Genomic DNA, 13,910 nt, shown 5'->3' on the forward strand with positions numbered 1-13,910 from the left:
CTAGCTGGTCCTTTGTGACGACGACGACTCGCACCCTCGGCTCGGGATATAACATGGAGATATGGCAGATGGATATGAGGTAGGTCAACACGACGGGCTGCAACGCTAAGGTCCACAGGAGGGCACGTCATCCAATGGCTTCTTACAAGGGGAAGATAGATTCTGGTGGATGACGTGCTGCATACATGGGAGCTTCTTCCGGTACTTTCTTTAAACCAAAAAAAGGAAAGCTTCAGTGAAAAGTCATTAAGGCCTTTCTTCCAGGGTTGGCAGCAAGACGATTCTCCAAAGAATGAGCACTACTTCCTTCTCTTTTGCTCTTACGAGGATATTGCTTGTAGGAGCTCTGGCATGAAAAAAACCCCCTGTGTAGAACTTTCCGAACCCGTTGCAAAAACACAAGCCAGGTGAAGAAAGTAACGCGTCGTAGATGTGCAGAGTTCTTTGCCACTCTTTAATGGCCCACAGCAGCCAAGCTTTCAAAGACTTAAGGTGATTCATCTGTTTTTAACCAGGCATGCCAGTCTCACAAGAGACTATCAAAAATTGCCATTGCTGACTATTTTTCAAGTCATCATGGCGGGGTATTGGGAATAGTTTTCAATTAGCAATAATCACGCCTCGGTTAACACCTCATGGGCTATAATACTGCCACTGCGCAAAGCTAACCTTCTGGCTGCTTTGGTAGATAATGCATGCCCAATGAGTGCTCATGAAGGTTTTGGCTAGGCATAGGTGGACATTGAGCCAGAGCAGAGCATTGTGGGAACTGTTATGCTAATTAAACTGGCATTTGACAAAGGTGTCTCTAGAAAAGGCCCAGAAGGAAACATTTTCCCAGAGAAAAGCCCCAGATCTTTAAGGCAAAATGCAAACGAGGTCTCACCTCTACTTTCTGGGACAAAATGCACACTTTCACCTCATGGGGCTGAAAGGCACTCCCAACTGTCAAGGATCATAAAAAATCCACACCTCTCTGATGAAATTGGCCTAGCTGGTCCTTTGTGACGACGACGACGACGACGACTCGCACCCTCGGCTCGGGATATAACATGGAGATATGGCAGATGGATATGAGGTAGGTCAACACGACGGGCTGCAACGCTAAGGTCCACAGGAGGGCACGTCATCCAATGGCTTCTTACAAGGGGAAGATAGATTCTGGTGGATGACGTGCTGCATACATGGGAGCTTCTTCCTGTACTTTCTTTAAACCAAAAAAGGGAAAGCTTCAGTGAAAAGTCATTAAGGCCCTTCTTCCAGGGTTGGCAGCAAGACGATTCTCCAAAGAATGAGCACTACTTCCTTCTCTTTTGCTCTTACGAGGATATTGCTTGTAGGAGCTCTGGCATGAAAAAACCCCCTGTGTAGAACTTTCCGAACCCGTTGCAAAAACACAAGCCAGGTGAAGAAAGTAACGTGTCGTAGATGTGCAGAGTTCTTTGCCACTCTTTAATGGCCCACAGCAGCCAAGCTTTCAAAGACTTAAGGTGACTCATCTGTTTTTAACCAGGCATGCCAGTCTCACAAGAGACTATCAAAAATTGCCATTGCTGACTATTTTTCAAGTCATCATGGCGGGGTATTGGGAATAGTTTTCAATTAGCAATAATCACGCCTCGGTTAACACCTCATGGGCTATGATACTGCCACTGCGCAAAGCTAACCTTCTGGCTGCTTTGGTAGATAATGCATGCCCAATGAGCGCTCATGAAGGTTTTGGCTAGGCATAGGTGGACATTGAGCCAGAGCAGAGCATTGTGGGAACTGTTATGCTAATTAAACTGGCATTTGACAAAGGTGTCTCTAGAAAAGGCCCAGAAGGAAACATTTTCCCAGAGAAAAGCCCCAGATCTTTAAGGCAAAATGCAAACGAGGTCTCACCTCTACTTTCTGGGACAAAATGCACACTTTCACCTCATGGGGCTGAAAGGCACTCCCAACTGTCAAGGATCATAAAAAATCCACACCTCTCTGATGAAATTGGCCTAGCTGGTCCTTTGTGACGACGACGACGACTCGCACCCTCGGCTCGGGATATAACATGGAGATATGGCAGATGGATATGAGGTAGGTCAACACGACGGGCTGCAACGCTAAGGTCCACAGGAGGGCACGTCATCCAATGGCTTCTTACAAGGGGAAGATAGATTCTGGTGGATGACGTGCTGCATACATGGGAGCTTCTTCCTGTACTTTCTTTAAACCAAAAAAGGGAAAGCTTCAGTGAAAAGTCATTAAGGCCCTTCTTCCAGGGTTGGCAGCAAGACGATTCTCCAAAGAATGAGCACTACTTCCTTCTCTTTTGCTCTTACGAGGATATTGCTTGTAGGAGCTCTGGCATGAAAAAACCCCCTGTGTAGAACTTTCCGAACCCGTCGCAAAAACACAAGCCAGGTGAAGAAAGTAACGCGTCGTAGATGTGCAGAGTTCTTTGCCACTCTTTAATGGCCCACAGCAGCCAAGCTTTCAAAGACTTAAGGTGACTCATCCGTTTTTAACCAGGCATGCCAGTCTCACAAGAGACTATCAAAAATTGCCATTGCTGACTATTTTTCAAGTCATCATGGCGGGGTATTGGGAATAGTTTTCAATTAGCAATAATCACGCCTCGGTTAACACCTCATGGGCTATGATACTGCCACTGCGCAAAGCTAACCTTCTGGCTGCTTTGGTAGATAATGCATGCCCAATGAGCGCTCATGAAGGTTTTGGCTAGGCATAGGTGGACATTGAGCCAGAGCAGAGCATTGTGGGAACTGTTATGCTAATTAAACTGGCATTTGACAAAGGTGTCTCTAGAAAAGGCCCAGAAGGAAACATTTTCCCAGAGAAAAGTCCCAGATCTTTAAGGCAAAATGCAAACGAGGTCTCACCTCTACTTTCTGGGACAAAATGCACACTTTCACCTCATGGGGCTGAAAGGCACTCCCAACTGTCAAGGATCATAAAAAATCCACACCTCTCTGATGAAATTGGCCTAGCTGGTCCTTTGTGACGACGACGACGACTCGCACCCTCGGCTCGGGATATAACATGGAGATATGGCAGATGGATATGAGGTAGGTGAACACGACGGGCTGCAACGCTAAGGTCCACAGGAGGGCACGTCATCCAATGGCTTCTTACAAGGGGAAGATAGATTCTGGTGGATGACGTGCTGCATACATGGGAGCTTCTTCCGGTACTTTCTTTAAACCAAAAAATGGAAAGCTTCAGTGAAAAGTCATTAAGACCTTTCTTCCAGGGTTGGCAGCAAGACGATTCTCCAAAGCATGAGCACTACTTCCTTCTCTTTTGCTCTTACGAGGATATTGCTTGTAGGAGCTCTGGCATGAAAAAAACCCCTGTGTAGAACTTTCCAAACCCGTCGCAAAAACACAAGCCAGGTGAAGAAAGTAACGCGTCGTAGATGTGCAGAGTTCTTTGCCACTCTTTAATGGCCCACAGCAGCCAAGCTTTCAAAGACTTAAGATGATTCATCTGTTTTTAACCAGGCATGCCAGTCTCACAAGAGACTATCAAAAATTGCCATTGCTGACTATTTTTCAAGTCATCATGGCGGGGTATTGGGAATAGTTTTCAATTAGCAATAATCACGCCTCGGTTAACACCTCATGGGCTATGATACTGCCACTGCGCAAAGCTAACCTTCTGGTTGCTTTGGTAGATAATGCATGCCCAATGAGCGCTCATGAAGGTTTTGGCTAGGCATAGGTGGACATTGAGCCAGAGCAGAGCATTGTGGGAACTGTTATGCTAATTAAACTGGCATTTGACAAAGGTGTCTCTAGAAAAGGCCCAGAAGGAAACATTTTCCCAGAGAAAAGCCCCAGATCTTTAAGGCAAAATGCAAACGAGGTCTCACCTCTACTTTCTGGGACAAAATGCACACTTTCACCTCATGGGGCTGAAAGGCACTCCCAACTGTCAAGGATCATAAAAAATCCACACCTCTCTGATGAAATTGGCCTAGCTGGTCCTTTGTGACGACGACGACTCGCACCCTCGGCTCGGGATATAACATGGAGATATGGCAGATGGATATGAGGTAGGTGAACACGACGGGCTGCAACGCTAAGGTCCACAGGAGGGCACGTCATCCAATGGCTTCTTACAAGGGGAAGATAGATTCTGGTGGATAACGTGCTGCATACATGGGAGCTTCTACCGGTACTTTCTTTAAACCAAAAAAGGGAAAGCTTCAGTGAAAAGTCATTAAGGCCTTTCTTCCAGGGTTGGCAGCAAGACGATTCTCCAAAGAATGAGCACTACTTCCTTCTCTTTTGCTCTTACGAGGATATTGCTTGTAGGAGCTCTGGCATGAAAAAAACCCCTGTGTAGAACTTTCCGAACCCGTCGCAAAAACACAAGCCAGGTGAAGAAAGTAACGCGTTGTAGATGTGCAGAGTTCTTTGCCACTCTTTAATGGCCCACAGCAGCCAAGCTTTCAAAGACTTAAGGTGATTCATCTGTTTTTAACCAGGCATGCCAGTCTCACAAGAGACTATCAAAAATTGCCATTGCTGACTATTTTTCAAGTCATCACGGCAGGGTATTGGGAATAGTTTTCAATTAGCAATAATCACGCCTCGGTTAACACCTCATGGGCTATGATACTGCCACTGCGCAAAGCTAACCTTCTGGCTGCTTTGGTAGATAATGCATGCCCAATGAGCGCTCATGAAGGTTTTGGCTAGGCATAGGTGGACATTGAGCCAGAGCAGAGCATTGTGGGAACTGTTATGCTAATTAAACTGGCATTTGACAAAGGTGTCTCTAGAAAAGGCCCAGAAGGAAACATTTTCCCAGAGAAAAGCCCCAGATCTTTAAGGCAAAATGCAAACGAGGTCTCACCTCTACTTTCTGGGACAAAATGCACACTTTCACCTCATGGGGCTGAAAGGCACTCCCAACTGTCAAGGATCATAAAAAATCCACACCTCTCTGATGAAATTGGCCTAGCTGGTCCTTTGTGACGACGACGACTCGCACCCTCGGCTCGGGATATAACATGGAGATATGGCAGATGGATATGAGGTAGGTCAACACGACGGGCTGCAACGCTAAGGTCCACAGGAGGGCACGTCATCCAATGGCTTCTTACAAGGGGAAGATAGATTCTGGTGGATGACGTGCTGCATACATGGGAGCTTCTTCCGGTACTTTCTTTAAACCAAAAAAAGGAAAGCTTCAGTGAAAAGTCATTAAGGCCTTTCTTCCAGGGTTGGCAGCAAGACGATTCTCCAAAGAATGAGCACTACTTCCTTCTCTTTTGCTCTTACGAGGATATTGCTTGTAGGAGCTCTGGCATGAAAAAACCCCCTGTGTAGAACTTTCCGAACCCGTCGCAAAAACACAAGCCAGGTGAAGAAAGTAACGTGTCGTAGATGTGCAGAGTTCTTTGCCACTCTTTAATGGCCCACAGCAGCCAAGCTTTCAAAGACTTAAGGTGACTCATCTGTTTTTAACCAGGCATGCCAGTCTCACAAGAGACTATCAAAAATTGCCATTGCTGACTATTTTTCAAGTCATCATGGCGGGGTATTGGGAATAGTTTCCAATTAGCAATAATCACGCCTCGGTTAACACCTCATGGGCTACGATACTGCCACTGCGCAAAGCTAACCTTCTGGCTGCTTTGGTAGATAATGCATGCCCAATGAGCGCTCATGAAGGTTTTGGCTAGGCATAGGTGGACATTGAGCCAGAGCAGAGCATTGTGGGAACTGTTATGCTAATTAAACTGGCATTTGACAAAGGTGTCTCTAGAAAAGGCCCAGAAGGAAACATTTTCCCAGAGAAAAGCCCCAGATCTTTAAGGCAAAATGCAAACGAGGTCTCACCTCTACTTTCTGGGACAAAATGCACACTTTCACCTCATGGGGCTGAAAGGCACTCCCAACTGTCAAGGATCATAAAAAATCCACACCTCTCTGATGAAATTGGCCTAGCTGGTCCTTTGTGACGACGACGACGACTCGCACCCTCGGCTCGGGATATAACATGGAGATATGGCAGATGGATATGAGGTAGGTCAACACGACGGGCTGCAACGCTAAGGTCCACAGGAGGGCACGTCATCCAATGGCTTCTTACAAGGGGAAGATAGATTCTGGTGGATGACGTGCTGCATACATGGGAGCTTCTTCCTGTACTTTCTTTAAACCAAAAAAGGGAAAGCTTCAGTAAAAAGTCATTAAGGCCCTTCTTCCAGGATTGGCAGCAAGACGATTCTCCAAAGAATGAGCACTACTTCCTTCTCTTTTGCTCTTACGAGGATATTGCTTGTAGGAGCTCTGGCATGAAAAAACCCCCTGTGTAGAACTTTCCGAACCCGACGCAAAAACACAAGCCAGGTGAAGAAAGTAACGCGTCGTAGATGTGCAGAGTTCTTTGCCACTCTTTAATGGCCCACAGCAGCCAAGCTTTCAAAGACTTAAGGTGACTCATCTGTTTTTAACCAGGCATGCCAGTCTCACAAGAGACTATCAAAAATTGCCATTGCTGACTATTTTTCAAGTCATCATGGCGGGGTATTGGGAATAGTTTTCAATTAGCAATAATCACGCCTCGGTTAACACCTCATGGGCTATGATACTGCCACTGCGCAAAGCTAACCTTCTGGCTGCTTTGGTAGATAATGCATGCCCAATGAGCGCTCATGAAGGTTTTGGCTAGGCATAGGTGGACATTGAGCCAGAGCAGAGCATTGTGGGAACTGTTATGCTAATTAAACTGGCATTTGACAAAGGTGTCTCTAGAAAAGGCCCAGAAGGAAACATTTTCCCAGAGAAAAGCCCCAGATCTTTAAGGCAAAATGCAAACGAGGTCTCACCTCTACTTTCTGGGACAAAATGCACACTTTCACCTCATGGGGCTGAAAGGCACTCCCAACTGTCAAGGATCATAAAAAATCCACACCTCTCTGATGAAATTGGCCTAGCTGGTCCTTTGTGACGACGACGACTCGCACCCTCGGCTCGGGATATAACATGGAGATATGGCAGATGGATATGAGGTAGGTCAACACGACGGGCTGCAACGCTAAGGTCCACAGGAGGGCACGTCATCCAATGGCTTCTTGCAAGGGGAAGATAGATTCTGGTGGATGACGTGCTGCATACATGGGAGCTTCTTCCGGTACTTTCTTTAAACCAAAAAAGGGAAAGCTTCAGTGAAAAGTCATTAAGGCCTTTCTTCCAGGGTTGGCAGCAAGACGATTCTCCAAAGAATGAGCACTACTTCCTTCTCTTTTGCTCTTACGAGGATATTGCTTGTAGGAGCTCTGGCATGAAAAAAACCCCTGTGTAGAACTTTCCGAACCCGTTGCAAAAACACAAGCCAGGTGAAGAAAGTAACGCGTCGTAGATGTGCAGAGTTCTTTGCCACTCTTTAATGGCACACAGCAGCCAAGCTTTCAAAGACTTAAGGTGATTCATCTGTTTTTAACCAGGCATGCCAGTCTCACAAGAGACTATCAAAAATTGCCATTGCTGACTATTTTTCAAGTCATCACGGCGGGGTATTGGGAATAGTTTTCAATTAGCAATAATCACGCCTCGGTTAACACCTCATGGGCTATGATACTGCCACTGCGCAAAGCTAACCTTCTGGCTGCTTTGGTAGATAATGCATGCCCAATGAGCGCTCATGAAGGTTTTGGCTAGGCATAGGTGGACATTGAGCCAGAGCAGAGCATTGTGGGAACTGTTATGCTAATTAAACTGGCATTTGACAAAGGTGTCTCTAGAAAAGGCCCAGAAGGAAACATTTTCCCAGAGAAAAGCCCCAGATCTTTAAGGCAAAATGCAAACGAGGTCTCACCTCTACTTTCTGGGACAAAATGCACACTTTCACCTCATGGGGCTGAAAGGCACTCCCAACTGTCAAGGATCATAAAAAATCCACACCTCTCTGATGAAATTGGCCTAGCTGGTCCTTTGTGACGACGACGACTCGCACCCTCGGCTCGGGATATAACATGGAGATATGGCAGATGGATATGAGGTAGGTCAACACGACGGGCTGCAACGCTAAGGTCCACAGGAGGGCACGTCATCCAATGGCTTCTTACAAGGGGAAGATAGATTCTGGTGGATGACGTGCTGCATACATGGGAGCTTCTTCCGGTACTTTCTTTAAACCAAAAAAAGGAAAGCTTCAGTGAAAAGTCATTAAGGCCTTTCTTCCAGGGTTGGCAGCAAGACGATTCTCCAAAGAATGAGCACTACTTCCTTCTCTTTTGCTCTTACGAGGATATTGCTTGTAGGAGCTCTGGCATGAAAAAAACCCCCTGTGTAGAACTTTCCGAACCCGTTGCAAAAACACAAGCCAGGTGAAGAAAGTAACGCGTCGTAGATGTGCAGAGTTCTTTGCCACTCTTTAATGGCCCACAGCAGCCAAGCTTTCAAAGACTTAAGGTGATTCATCTGTTTTTAACCAGGCATGCCAGTCTCACAAGAGACTATCAAAAATTGCCATTGCTGACTATTTTTCAAGTCATCATGGCGGGGTATTGGGAATAGTTTTCAATTAGCAATAATCACGCCTCGGTTAACACCTCATGGGCTATAATACTGCCACTGCGCAAAGCTAACCTTCTGGCTGCTTTGGTAGATAATGCATGCCCAATGAGTGCTCATGAAGGTTTTGGCTAGGCATAGGTGGACATTGAGCCAGAGCAGAGCATTGTGGGAACTGTTATGCTAATTAAACTGGCATTTGACAAAGGTGTCTCTAGAAAAGGCCCAGAAGGAAACATTTTCCCAGAGAAAAGCCCCAGATCTTTAAGGCAAAATGCAAACGAGGTCTCACCTCTACTTTCTGGGACAAAATGCACACTTTCACCTCATGGGGCTGAAAGGCACTCCCAACTGTCAAGGATCATAAAAAATCCACACCTCTCTGATGAAATTGGCCTAGCTGGTCCTTTGTGACGACGACGACGACGACTCGCACCCTCGGCTCGGGATATAACATGGAGATATGGCAGATGGATATGAGGTAGGTCAACACGACGGGCTGCAACGCTAAGGTCCACAGGAGGGCACGTCATCCAATGGCTTCTTACAAGGGGAAGATAGATTCTGGTGGATGACGTGCTGCATACATGGGAGCTTCTTCCTGTACTTTCTTTAAACCAAAAAAGGGAAAGCTTCAGTGAAAAGTCATTAAGGCCCTTCTTCCAGGGTTGGCAGCAAGACGATTCTCCAAAGAATGAGCACTACTTCCTTCTCTTTTGCTCTTACGAGGATATTGCTTGTAGGAGCTCTGGCATGAAAAAACCCCCTGTGTAGAACTTTCCGAACCCGTTGCAAAAACACAAGCCAGGTGAAGAAAGTAACGTGTCGTAGATGTGCAGAGTTCTTTGCCACTCTTTAATGGCCCACAGCAGCCAAGCTTTCAAAGACTTAAGGTGACTCATCTGTTTTTAACCAGGCATGCCAGTCTCACAAGAGACTATCAAAAATTGCCATTGCTGACTATTTTTCAAGTCATCATGGCGGGGTATTGGGAATAGTTTTCAATTAGCAATAATCACGCCTCGGTTAACACCTCATGGGCTATGATACTGCCACTGCGCAAAGCTAACCTTCTGGCTGCTTTGGTAGATAATGCATGCCCAATGAGCGCTCATGAAGGTTTTGGCTAGGCATAGGTGGACATTGAGCCAGAGCAGAGCATTGTGGGAACTGTTATGCTAATTAAACTGGCATTTGACAAAGGTGTCTCTAGAAAAGGCCCAGAAGGAAACATTTTCCCAGAGAAAAGCCCCAGATCTTTAAGGCAAAATGCAAACGAGGTCTCACCTCTACTTTCTGGGACAAAATGCACACTTTCACCTCATGGGGCTGAAAGGCACTCCCAACTGTCAAGGATCATAAAAAATCCACACCTCTCTGATGAAATTGGCCTAGCTGGTCCTTTGTGACGACGACGACGACTCGCACCCTCGGCTCGGGATATAACATGGAGATATGGCAGATGGATATGAGGTAGGTCAACACGACGGGCTGCAACGCTAAGGTCCACAGGAGGGCACGTCATCCAATGGCTTCTTACAAGGGGAAGATAGATTCTGGTGGATGACGTGCTGCATACATGGGAGCTTCTTCCTGTACTTTCTTTAAACCAAAAAAGGGAAAGCTTCAGTGAAAAGTCATTAAGGCCTTTCTTCCAGGGTTGGCAGCAAGACGATTCTCCAAAGAATGAGCACTACTTCCTTCTCTTTTGCTCTTACGAGGATATTGCTTGTAGGAGCTCTGGCATGAAAAAAACCCCCTGTGTAGAACTTTCCGAACCCGTCGCAAAAACACAAGCCAGGTGAAGAAAGTAACGCGTCGTAGATGTGCAGAGTTCTTTGCCACTCTTTAATGGCCCACAGCAGCCAAGCTTTCAAAGACTTAAGGTGACTCATCTGTTTTTAACCAGGCATGCCAGTCTCACAAGAGACTATCAAAAATTGCCATTGCTGACTATTTTTCAAGTCATCATGGCGGGGTATTGGGAATAGTTTTCAATTAGCAATAATCACGCCTCGGTTAACACCTCATGGGCTATGATACTGCCACTGCGCAAAGCTAACCTTCTGGCTGCTTTGGTAGATAATGCATGCCCAATGAGCGCTCATGAAGGTTTTGGCTAGGCATAGGTGGACATTGAGCCAGAGCAGAGCATTGTGGGAACTGTTATGCTAATTAAACTGGCATTTGACAAAGGTGTCTCTAGAAAAGGCCCAGAAGGAAACATTTTCCCAGAGAAAAGCCCCAGATCTTTAAGGCAAAATGCAAACGAGGTCTCACCTCTACTTTCTGGGACAAAATGCACACTTTCACCTCATGGGGCTGAAAGGCACTCCCAACTGTCAAGGATCATAAAAAATCCACACCTCTCTGATGAAATTGGCCTAGCTGGTCCTTTGTGACGACGACGACGACTCGCACCCTCGGCTCGGGATATAACATGGAGATATGGCAGATGGATATGAGGTAGGTCAACACGACGGGCTGCAACGCTAAGGTCCACAGGAGGGCACGTCATCCAATGGCTTCTTACAAGGGGAAGATAGATTCTGGTGGATGACGTGCTGCATACATGGGAGCTTCTTCCGGTACTTTCTTTAAACCAAAAAAAGGAAAGCTTCAGTGAAAAGTCATTAAGGCCTTTCTTCCAGGGTTGGCAGCAAGACGATTCTCCAAAGAATGAGCACTACTTCCTTCTCTTTTGCTCTTACGAGGATATTGCTTGTAGGAGCTCTGGCATGAAAAAAACCCCCTGTGTAGAACTTTCCGAACCCGTTGCAAAAACACAAGCCAGGTGAAGAAAGTAACGCGTCGTAGATGTGCAGAGTTCTTTGCCACTCTTTAATGGCCCACAGCAGCCAAGCTTTCAAAGACTTAAAGTGATTCATCTGTTTTTAACCAGGCATGCCAGTCTCACAAGAGACTATCAAAAATTGCCATTGCTGACTATTTTTCAAGTCATCATGGCGGGGTATTGGGAATAGTTTTCAATTAGCAATAATCACGCCTCGGTTAACACCTCATGGGCTATAATACTGCCACTGCGCAAAGCTAACCTTCTGGCTGCTTTGGTAGATAATGCATGCCCAATGAGTGCTCATGAAGGTTTTGGCTAGGCATAGGTGGACATTGAGCCAGAGCAGAGCATTGTGGGAACTGTTATGCTAATTAAACTGGCATTTGACAAAGGTGTCTCTAGAAAAGGCCCAGAAGGAAACATTTTCCCAGAGAAAAGCCCCAGATCTTTAAGGCAAAATGCAAACGAGGTCTCACCTCTACTTTCTGGGACAAAATGCACACTTTCACCTCATGGGGCTGAAAGGCACTCCCAACTGTCAAGGATCATAAAAAATCCACACCTCTCTGATGAAATTGGCCTAGCTGGTCCTTTGTGACGACGACGACGACGACTCGCACCCTCGGCTCGGGATATAACATGGAGATATGGCAGATGGATATGAGGTAGGTCAACACGACGGGCTGCAACGCTAAGGTCCACAGGAGGGCACGTCATCCAATGGCTTCTTACAAGGGGAAGATAGATTCTGGTGGATGACGTGCTGCATACATGGGAGCTTCTTCCTGTACTTTCTTTAAACCAAAAAAGGGAAAGCTTCAGTGAAAAGTCATTAAGGCCCTTCTTCCAGGGTTGGCAGCAAGACGATTCTCCAAAGAATGAGCACTACTTCCTTCTCTTTTGCTCTTACGAGGATATTGCTTGTAGGAGCTCTGGCATGAAAAAACCCCCTGTGTAGAACTTTCCGAACCCGTTGCAAAAACACAAGCCAGGTGAAGAAAGTAACGTGTCGTAGATGTGCAGAGTTCTTTGCCACTCTTTAATGGCCCACAGCAGCCAAGCTTTCAAAGACTTAAGGTGACTCATCTGTTTTTAACCAGGCATGCCAGTCTCACAAGAGACTATCAAAAATTGCCATTGCTGACTATTTTTCAAGTCATCATGGCGGGGTATTGGGAATAGTTTTCAATTAGCAATAATCACGCCTCGGTTAACACCTCATGGGCTATGATACTGCCACTGCGCAAAGCTAACCTTCTGGCTGCTTTGGTAGATAATGCATGCCCAATGAGCGCTCATGAAGGTTTTGGCTAGGCATAGGTGGACATTGAGCCAGAGCAGAGCATTGTGGGAACTGTTATGCTAATTAAACTGGCATTTGACAAAGGTGTCTCTAGAAAAGGCCCAGAAGGAAACATTTTCCCAGAGAAAAGCCCCAGATCTTTAAGGCAAAATGCAAACGAGGTCTCACCTCTACTTTCTGGGACAAAATGCACACTTTCACCTCATGGGGCTGAAAGGCACTCCCAACTGTCAAGGATCATAAAAAATCCACACCTCTCTGATGAAATTGGCCTAGCTGGTCCTTTGTGACGACGACGACGACTCGCACCCTCGGCTCGGGATATAACATGGAGATATGGCAGATGGATATGAGGTAGGTCAACACGACGGGCTGCAACGCTAAGGTCCACAGGAGGGCACGTCATCCAATGGCTTCTTACAAGGGGAAGATAGATTCTGGTGGATGACGTGCTGCATACATGGGAGCTTCTTCCTGTACTTTCTTTAAACCAAAAAAGGGAAAGCTTCAGTGAAAAGTCATTAAGGCCTTTCTTCCAGGGTTGGCAGCAAGACGATTCTCCAAAGAATGAGCACTACTTCCTTCTCTTTTGCTCTTACGAGGATATTGCTTGTAGGAGCTCTGGCATGAAAAAAACCCCCTGTGTAGAACTTTCCGAACCCGTCGCAAAAACACAAGCCAGGTGAAGAAAGTAACGCGTCGTAGATGTGCAGAGTTCTTTGCCACTCTTTAATGGCCCACAGCAGCCAAGCTTTCAAAGACTTAAGGTGACTCATCTGTTTTTAACCAGGCATGCCAGTCTCACAAGAGACTATCAAAAATTGCCATTGCTGACTATTTTTCAAGTCATCATGGCGGGGTATTGGGAATAGTTTTCAATTAGCAATAATCACGCCTCGGTTAACACCTCATGGGCTATGATACTGCCACTGCGCAAAGCTAACCTTCTGGCTGCTTTGGTAGATAATGCATGCCCAATGAGCGCTCATGAAGGTTTTGGCTAGGCATAGGTGGACATTGAGCCAGAGCAGAGCATTGTGGGAACTGTTATGCTAATTAAACTGGCATTTGACAAAGGTGTCTCTAGAAAAGGCCCAGAAGGAAACATTTTCCCAGAGAAAAGCCCCAGATCTTTAAGGCAAAATGCAAACGAGGTCTCACCTCTACTTTCTGGGACAAAATGCACACTTTCACCTCATGGGGCTGAAAGGCACTCCCAACTGTCAAGGATCATAAAAAATCCACACCTCTCTGATGAAATTGGCCTAGCTGGTCCTTTGTGACG

The 13,910-nt window shown here is 46.2% G+C and overlaps 14 non-coding genes across 14 annotated transcripts; all 14 read right to left on the reverse strand.

The window, feature by feature from the left end:
- Positions 1 to 524: 524 nt before the first annotated feature.
- Positions 525 to 666, reverse strand: LOC128498390 (U4 spliceosomal RNA). Its single transcript, XR_008354619.1, has one exon. It is a non-coding gene; the product is annotated as a U4 spliceosomal RNA (small nuclear RNA).
- Positions 667 to 1,522: 856 nt separating this feature from the next.
- On the reverse strand, positions 1,523 to 1,664 carry LOC128498304 (U4 spliceosomal RNA). Its single transcript, XR_008354537.1, has one exon. It is a non-coding gene; the product is annotated as a U4 spliceosomal RNA (small nuclear RNA).
- An 850-nt stretch (positions 1,665 to 2,514) lies between these two features.
- On the reverse strand, positions 2,515 to 2,656 carry LOC128498305 (U4 spliceosomal RNA). The gene has a single exon (XR_008354538.1). It is a non-coding gene; the product is annotated as a U4 spliceosomal RNA (small nuclear RNA).
- An 850-nt stretch (positions 2,657 to 3,506) lies between these two features.
- LOC128498306 (U4 spliceosomal RNA) lies at positions 3,507 to 3,648 on the reverse strand. The gene has a single exon (XR_008354539.1). It is a non-coding gene; the product is annotated as a U4 spliceosomal RNA (small nuclear RNA).
- An 847-nt stretch (positions 3,649 to 4,495) lies between these two features.
- Positions 4,496 to 4,637, reverse strand: LOC128498406 (U4 spliceosomal RNA). The gene has a single exon (XR_008354634.1). It is a non-coding gene; the product is annotated as a U4 spliceosomal RNA (small nuclear RNA).
- Positions 4,638 to 5,484: 847 nt separating this feature from the next.
- On the reverse strand, positions 5,485 to 5,626 carry LOC128498441 (U4 spliceosomal RNA). Its single transcript, XR_008354668.1, has one exon. It is a non-coding gene; the product is annotated as a U4 spliceosomal RNA (small nuclear RNA).
- Positions 5,627 to 6,476: 850 nt separating this feature from the next.
- On the reverse strand, positions 6,477 to 6,618 carry LOC128498307 (U4 spliceosomal RNA). The gene has a single exon (XR_008354540.1). It is a non-coding gene; the product is annotated as a U4 spliceosomal RNA (small nuclear RNA).
- Positions 6,619 to 7,465: 847 nt separating this feature from the next.
- Positions 7,466 to 7,607, reverse strand: LOC128498338 (U4 spliceosomal RNA). Its single transcript, XR_008354570.1, has one exon. It is a non-coding gene; the product is annotated as a U4 spliceosomal RNA (small nuclear RNA).
- Positions 7,608 to 8,455: 848 nt separating this feature from the next.
- LOC128498391 (U4 spliceosomal RNA) lies at positions 8,456 to 8,597 on the reverse strand. The gene has a single exon (XR_008354620.1). It is a non-coding gene; the product is annotated as a U4 spliceosomal RNA (small nuclear RNA).
- An 853-nt stretch (positions 8,598 to 9,450) lies between these two features.
- LOC128498308 (U4 spliceosomal RNA) lies at positions 9,451 to 9,592 on the reverse strand. Its single transcript, XR_008354541.1, has one exon. It is a non-coding gene; the product is annotated as a U4 spliceosomal RNA (small nuclear RNA).
- An 851-nt stretch (positions 9,593 to 10,443) lies between these two features.
- LOC128498309 (U4 spliceosomal RNA) lies at positions 10,444 to 10,585 on the reverse strand. The gene has a single exon (XR_008354542.1). It is a non-coding gene; the product is annotated as a U4 spliceosomal RNA (small nuclear RNA).
- An 851-nt stretch (positions 10,586 to 11,436) lies between these two features.
- LOC128498392 (U4 spliceosomal RNA) lies at positions 11,437 to 11,578 on the reverse strand. The gene has a single exon (XR_008354621.1). It is a non-coding gene; the product is annotated as a U4 spliceosomal RNA (small nuclear RNA).
- Positions 11,579 to 12,431: 853 nt separating this feature from the next.
- Positions 12,432 to 12,573, reverse strand: LOC128498310 (U4 spliceosomal RNA). The gene has a single exon (XR_008354543.1). It is a non-coding gene; the product is annotated as a U4 spliceosomal RNA (small nuclear RNA).
- An 851-nt stretch (positions 12,574 to 13,424) lies between these two features.
- Positions 13,425 to 13,566, reverse strand: LOC128498311 (U4 spliceosomal RNA). The gene has a single exon (XR_008354544.1). It is a non-coding gene; the product is annotated as a U4 spliceosomal RNA (small nuclear RNA).
- Between the last annotated feature and the right edge of the window lie 344 nt (positions 13,567 to 13,910).

Source organism: Spea bombifrons, chromosome 5 (assembly GCF_027358695.1).
Source record: "Spea bombifrons isolate aSpeBom1 chromosome 5, aSpeBom1.2.pri, whole genome shotgun sequence".
NCBI classification, from domain to species: domain Eukaryota; kingdom Metazoa; phylum Chordata; class Amphibia; order Anura; family Pelobatidae; genus Spea; species Spea bombifrons.